Here is a 6,000-nt window from a genome sequence, read left to right as displayed (position 1 = left end):
TGTGGGATTAGTGAATATCTTTTCCCATTCACTTGGCTGCCACTATGTCTTAGTGGCTGTGTCCTTTGCCTTCAGAAGCTTCTCAGTTTTGTAAGATCCCATCAATTAATTGTTTCTCTCAGCGCCTGTGCTCCTTGAGTTCTATTTAGGAAGTGTTCTCCTGTGGCCATGTGTTCAAGGCTACTTCCCACTTTCTCTTCTATGAAGTTCAGTGTGCATGACTGGATATCTCTATCAAAATCCTGGCACAATTCTTCACAGACCTTGAAAGAACAATACTCAAATTCATATGAAAAAACAGGAAACCCAGAATAGCCAAACAATCCTCTACAATAACGGAACTTCTGAAGGCATCACCATCCCTGACATCAACCTTTTTTTATAGAGCTACAGTAATGAAAACAGCTTGGCACTGGCATAAAAACAGATAGGTGAACCAAAGGAAACAAATAGAAGACCCTGATATTGATCCACACACCTATGAACAACTTGTTTTTGACTAAGAAGCTAAAATTATACAATGGAATAAAGAAATCATCTTTAACAAATGGAGCTGGCAAACTGAATGTCAACATGTAAAAGAATGCAAATGTAAACATATATATCCCTATGCACAAAACTTAAGTCCAAATGGATCCCAACATAAATTGAGCATTTTTTATGATAATGCATATAAAATCTCTCAAGAAAATACCTTTAAACTAAATTCAGGAGCATATAAAGATGATTATATACTGCAAATGACTTAGTTACTTTTCTAGTGCTGTGATGAAACACCATGACCAAGACCACTTCCAGAATGTAAGGTTTTGTTTGGGCTTAAAGTGTCAGAGGGATGAGTCCATCACCATCACTGTGGGAAGCATGGGTACAAGCAATAGGCATGGTGGCAGGGACGGCTGAGAGCTCACATCTGAACCTCAAGCAGGAAGAAGCGAGAGCAATCCCCAAGAGGCTTCCAATCCTTGAATTTGCAAAACCCAGCCTCTGCTAGAGGACATACTTCCTCCACATTTCATAAGCCCCCCACCTCCCCACAAAGACCCATGAACTGGAGAGAATATTGGGACATCTCATTCAAACCACAACAACCAAGAGGGTTTCATCCTAGAAAGGCAAGATTGGTACAGATGTAAATCAATAAAGTTAAAGACTGGAAACATGGCTGAGTGGTTAAGAGCACTGGCTGTTCTTCTAGAGGATCTGGGTTTGATTCTCAGCACCCACACGGTGGCTCACAACTGACTGTAATTCCAGTTCTAGGGGATGTGGCACCATTTTCTGTCTTCCCCAGCACCAAGTACACTCATAGTACAGACACATATATGCAGGCATCACACCCTTATATGTACAATTACATTTTTTAAAAAAGCAGCCAGGGCTGGTGGTGCACTCCTTTAATCGTGGGACTCAGGAGGCAGAGGCAGGAGGACCACTGTGAGTTGGAGGCCTAGTCTATGTAGTGGCTTCCAGAGCAGCCAGGGCTTTGTAGATAAACTCTATCTCAAAAGAAAAGTAAAGTAAAGGAAGGAAGGAAGGAAGAAATGAAGGAAGGCAGGGAAAGAAAAAAATGAACGAAAGAAAAAAGAGATGTAACACTCCATTTAATAAACTTAAGAAGAGAAACCACATTTGACAAACTTTAACATGTCTTCTTAAAGTCTTAGAGACTTTAATTGGAGATAGAACACATCTCTAAATAATGAAGGATATATATATATATATATGTATATATATGTCATATATATATGACATCTATAGGCAACAATATATTAAATGCAAACCAACAGCTTGTTCTCTAACCAGGAATGAAGCAAGGGTGCCCAGTGGTGCCTCTCTGCTTCACCATCCCTATTTGCAGGTGACAGCCTTTCTTACTTAAAAACCATATAAAATTTACTAGAAAATCCTTGACACTAGCAAACATAGGAATGTTGCGGGATACAAAATCAATATTAAAGAAAAAAAAAACAAGACATCGAATATATTGAAAATCAACTTTGAGAGAAAAGTTGAGAAACATATCCCATTCAAATTAACTCCAAAAAATTATTTAGGATGAAGAATCTGAGTGAGGGAGAAGCCATGTAGCCCAAACAGAGAAGTATGCAGGACAGAACCTTACTGGTTCACCAAGTCAAAGAGCCCCAACCTTTCCGATAGCCACTTAGGAGTCTTCCTGTCAGCTGTCTGCAGTGCTCCTACCCCAACAGAGCTGAATGCATCTTGCAAGGCTCCTCTAGAAGTGCCAGCAACTGTTGGAGCCATGTAGAACTTGCAGACAATTTTTCTGGATGGAAATTTTTTCCAGATTCTTCCTGCCAAGTTGGAGAGAACATGCAGCAGCTCAGGTACCTGGGTCTTTCCCCTAAGGAATTCACTGACATCCCGGAAGTATTGAAGAAGTTGGCTGCTATGGATAAACTCTGGATGGCGGGAAAGTGTATGGAGACCCTCAGACCACAGGCTTTAAGAAGAATGACTCATATTAAACATGTGAACCTATGATTGCACGTGCTCAGAAAGCTTCGAGCAGACGAAGTGGACTTTGTGCAGCAGGTCACTCAGGTTGACCAGTGAGACAATGAACTTGGTGGTCTAGAGGCTTTGGTTTTCAACAACATAGAAATTCTGTTCTGTGAAAGGAATCAGCTGGTGACCTTGATATTTGTGGCAATTTCCTAAAAGCACTCTATGGTTCTTCTAACAAACTCGTTCAACTCAATGTTTACCCAGTTCCGAATTAATCTGTCTTACACGGATGTCTTGAGAAACTGCCTAGAAAATGTGCCTGAGTGAGTATGTGAAATCCTGTTGTAGGGAGAGAGGCCGCTTGTTGGTTCCCGGCTGCTCAGCCCAGAAATAATCACACAGAAACTCTATTATTTAAATCACTGCTTGGCCCATTAGCTCTAGATTCTTATTGGCTAACTCTTACATCTTAATTTAACCCATTTCCATTTATCTGTGCATCACCACGAGTTCTTGGCCTACCAGCAAAGTTTCAGCACGTCTGTGTCCAGCAGTGGCTTCATGGCTTCTCCTAACTCTGCCTCCTTTTCCCCAGCATTCAGTTTAGTTTTCTCCACCTAGCTCCACTCTTTTGCCCTATCACAGGCCAAGACAGTTCTTTATTAACCAATGGTATTCACAGAATGCAGAGGGGAATCCCACATCAAAAGCCGAAAGTTAGACGTTTTAGATATTGGCCATAACCAAATATGTGAACTTCCTGCTTGCTTATTTTGTAATAGAAGCCTCCAGGAATTACTGGCAGGACACAACCAGTTGGCAAGGCTTGCTGAAAGGCTAGAGAAAACATCTGCAGAGGTCTTGGATGTGCAACATAACCAGCTCATTGAGCTCCCACCTAACCTACTCATGAAGGCTGACAGTCGAGATTCCTGAATGCTTCTGCAAATAAATTGTAAACCCTGCCTCCAGCCATATTGTCCGAGGAGACAAGCAGCATCTCACATGAGTTGTCCTTGACAACAACAGCCTCACTGATAAAACAGCCCACATCTGAAGATCCTGCACATGGCCTATAGCCAGCTTCAGAGCTTCCCTGCAAGCAAAATAGCAAAACTGGAGGAACTTGAAGAACTTGATTATCAATGGGAATAAACTGAAAGCCATCCCGACAACGATCCTGAATTGCAGGTGCGTGCACACTGTGATTGCCCACTCCAACTGTCTCGAAGTCTTTCCTGAAGTTATGCAGCTCCCAGAGGCCAAGTGTGTAGATCTGAGCTGTAATGAGCTAAGCGGAGATCACATTACCAGAAAACGTGCCACCTAAATTGCAAGAGTGAGACTTGACCGGAACCCCGTGCCTTGCCCTGGACCACAAAAGCCTGGAGCCGCTGAATAACATTCTAGATTGACCAACCTCTAGCAGGAGATGCATCTGGAGCCCCAGCAGTGTGGAGTCATGGATACACTAGAGCATCAGGAGTAAAAAATAAGCTATGTGTCACCGTGCTGTCTCCGAATAACTTCTGTGACAACCAGGAGGCCATCTATGGTGTATTTGATGGAAACCGGAATGTGGAGCTGCCCTACCTTCTCCAGTGTTCCATGAGTGACATATTAGCTGAAGAGCTTCAGAAATTGAAAAAGGAAGGTGAATACATGGTCAATACATTCATAGTCATGCAAAGGAAACTGGGAATTGCTGGGCAGAAACTTGGTGGTGGTGCCATCCTACGCCACATCAAGCATGACCCTGTGGACCCTGGAGGCTCCTTTGCGCTGACCTCTGCTAATGTTGGCAAGTGCCAAACAGTTCCCTGTCGAAATGGAAAGCCATGGCCTCTGTTCAGGTTATACATCATGTGCTGTGAAGAAGAACAGGACAGAATTAAGCAGCATACAGCCATCGTTACTGAGGACGGCATTGGAGTGACAGAGTCCACACATATCCTGGACTGCCATCCTCCACCCCAGCGTGGTGCCTCGCCCCCATGTCCTTCTGACTCCACAGGAGGAGTTTTTCACTCTGGGCAGTGAGGGACTGTGGGACAGCCTGTCCTTTGAGGAGACTGTGGAGGCGGGGCGCAATGTGCCAGATGCTCTGGCTGCTGGTCCAGAGCTATGGCTGCTATGTACCCTGGTCCAGAGCTAGGCTGCTGTGACAGCATCAGTGCTGGAGTAGTGCAACTCAGTGTTCCCAAAGACAGGGCTGTGAGCTCCGTGCTGGAGGAAGCAGGCCACCACCTAGTCCAGGCATCTTTCCACCGTCTGTCAACACGGGGATAAAGGACCGCCCCTCCGAGGGACGGGGTATGCTGTACCTCTTAGATCAACAGTGAACTATCCACCTCTGAGATGAGCAGTGAGGTGGACTCCACAGCCTCTGATGAGCCCCCATCTGGAGTCCTGAATGAGAATAGCCCCGCCTACCCCAGGGAGCAGCGCTGCAGGCTCCACTCAGTCTGCCTAACCCCTTCCTCCTCAGCTGTCCAACACCACTTTCTCCAGCGCCTTCTCTGACAACGGCCTTGACAGTGATGATGAAGAACCCATTGAGAGTGTGTTCAACAATGGCAGCTGGGTAGAGGTAGAAGTGAACATCCATTGCAGCTGGGGCCAAGGAGAAGGAGAGATAACAGCACCTGCTTCAGGTGTCACCTGAGGCCAGCAATGAGTGCCTTGTCATTAGTGCCAATGAGGACAAGTCAGGTTTCTTCAAGAAGGCAGACTTTTCTGCTATGAGGACCGTGGGGTGACACAGAGCTAATGGCTCTGTAGCACCCCAGGAAAGGAGCCACAATGTAGTAGAGGTCGCCACAGATGCACGTCTCTGAAAGCCGGGAGGCCATTTTGCAGCCCCAGATCAACCGCATCCAGATGGTCAGTTTATCATACCCCAGAACTGGAAGAGGAAATTAAAGAAATCACTAAACGTCATCAGGAGCATCAGTGGCTGCAGCTGCCACCACCACCACCCCAGCTGCCCCAGCCACAGTGGCAGTTCCAGGTGGATAGCCTGCCAGACTGTTAGGACACACCACTATGACCCAGGCTGAGTACTCTTTAAAACAATAAACTAACCAGAAAGGTTGAATGTCTCCCAGGCTCACATTAAACCAGGGGTGTTACTCCACACCATTCTCCCAGACACTGCCCCACCAGACTCTGCAGCTCACCTGTAGGCTCTCTTTGTACTGGCTACTTTTAATAACTATGACTTTTTCTGGAGACACTTTACCAATATGATTTAAATTAGTTAACTTTTCCCCTACCACATCAAAGGCGTAAAGAGAGAGAACAAAAGGTTTAATATCCTACAGAGAAACAGTTAATGATAATGTAATTTTTAAAAATTACTTTTTGTTGTTTTATTTGGAAGGCAAGGCAAGTTGCCATTGCTAAATGACTTAATAATATTGTAATTGTGTATTTCTTTGTCTTGAAAATGATAGACATTTGTAGAATATAGAGATTGACTTGTAGGAGTTGCTTTACTCTGTCAGGTGACTTAAGTCACTGGGCTTC

At 44.7% G+C, this 6,000-nt stretch overlaps 1 pseudogene; it reads left to right on the top strand.

Moving 5' to 3' along the window:
* The first annotated feature begins 778 nt into the window (after positions 1–778).
* LOC148118534 (PH domain leucine-rich repeat-containing protein phosphatase 1 pseudogene) lies at positions 779–5,521 on the top strand (annotated as a pseudogene).
* Positions 5,522–6,000: the final 479 nt, after the last annotated feature.

This window comes from Myodes glareolus, chromosome 22 (assembly GCF_982192425.1).
Source record: "Myodes glareolus chromosome 22, mMyoGla1.1, whole genome shotgun sequence".
Classification (NCBI taxonomy): domain Eukaryota; kingdom Metazoa; phylum Chordata; class Mammalia; order Rodentia; family Cricetidae; genus Myodes; species Myodes glareolus.
Note: the sequence above shows the minus strand (reverse complement) of the source record. Positions and strands in the feature narration are given on the sequence as shown.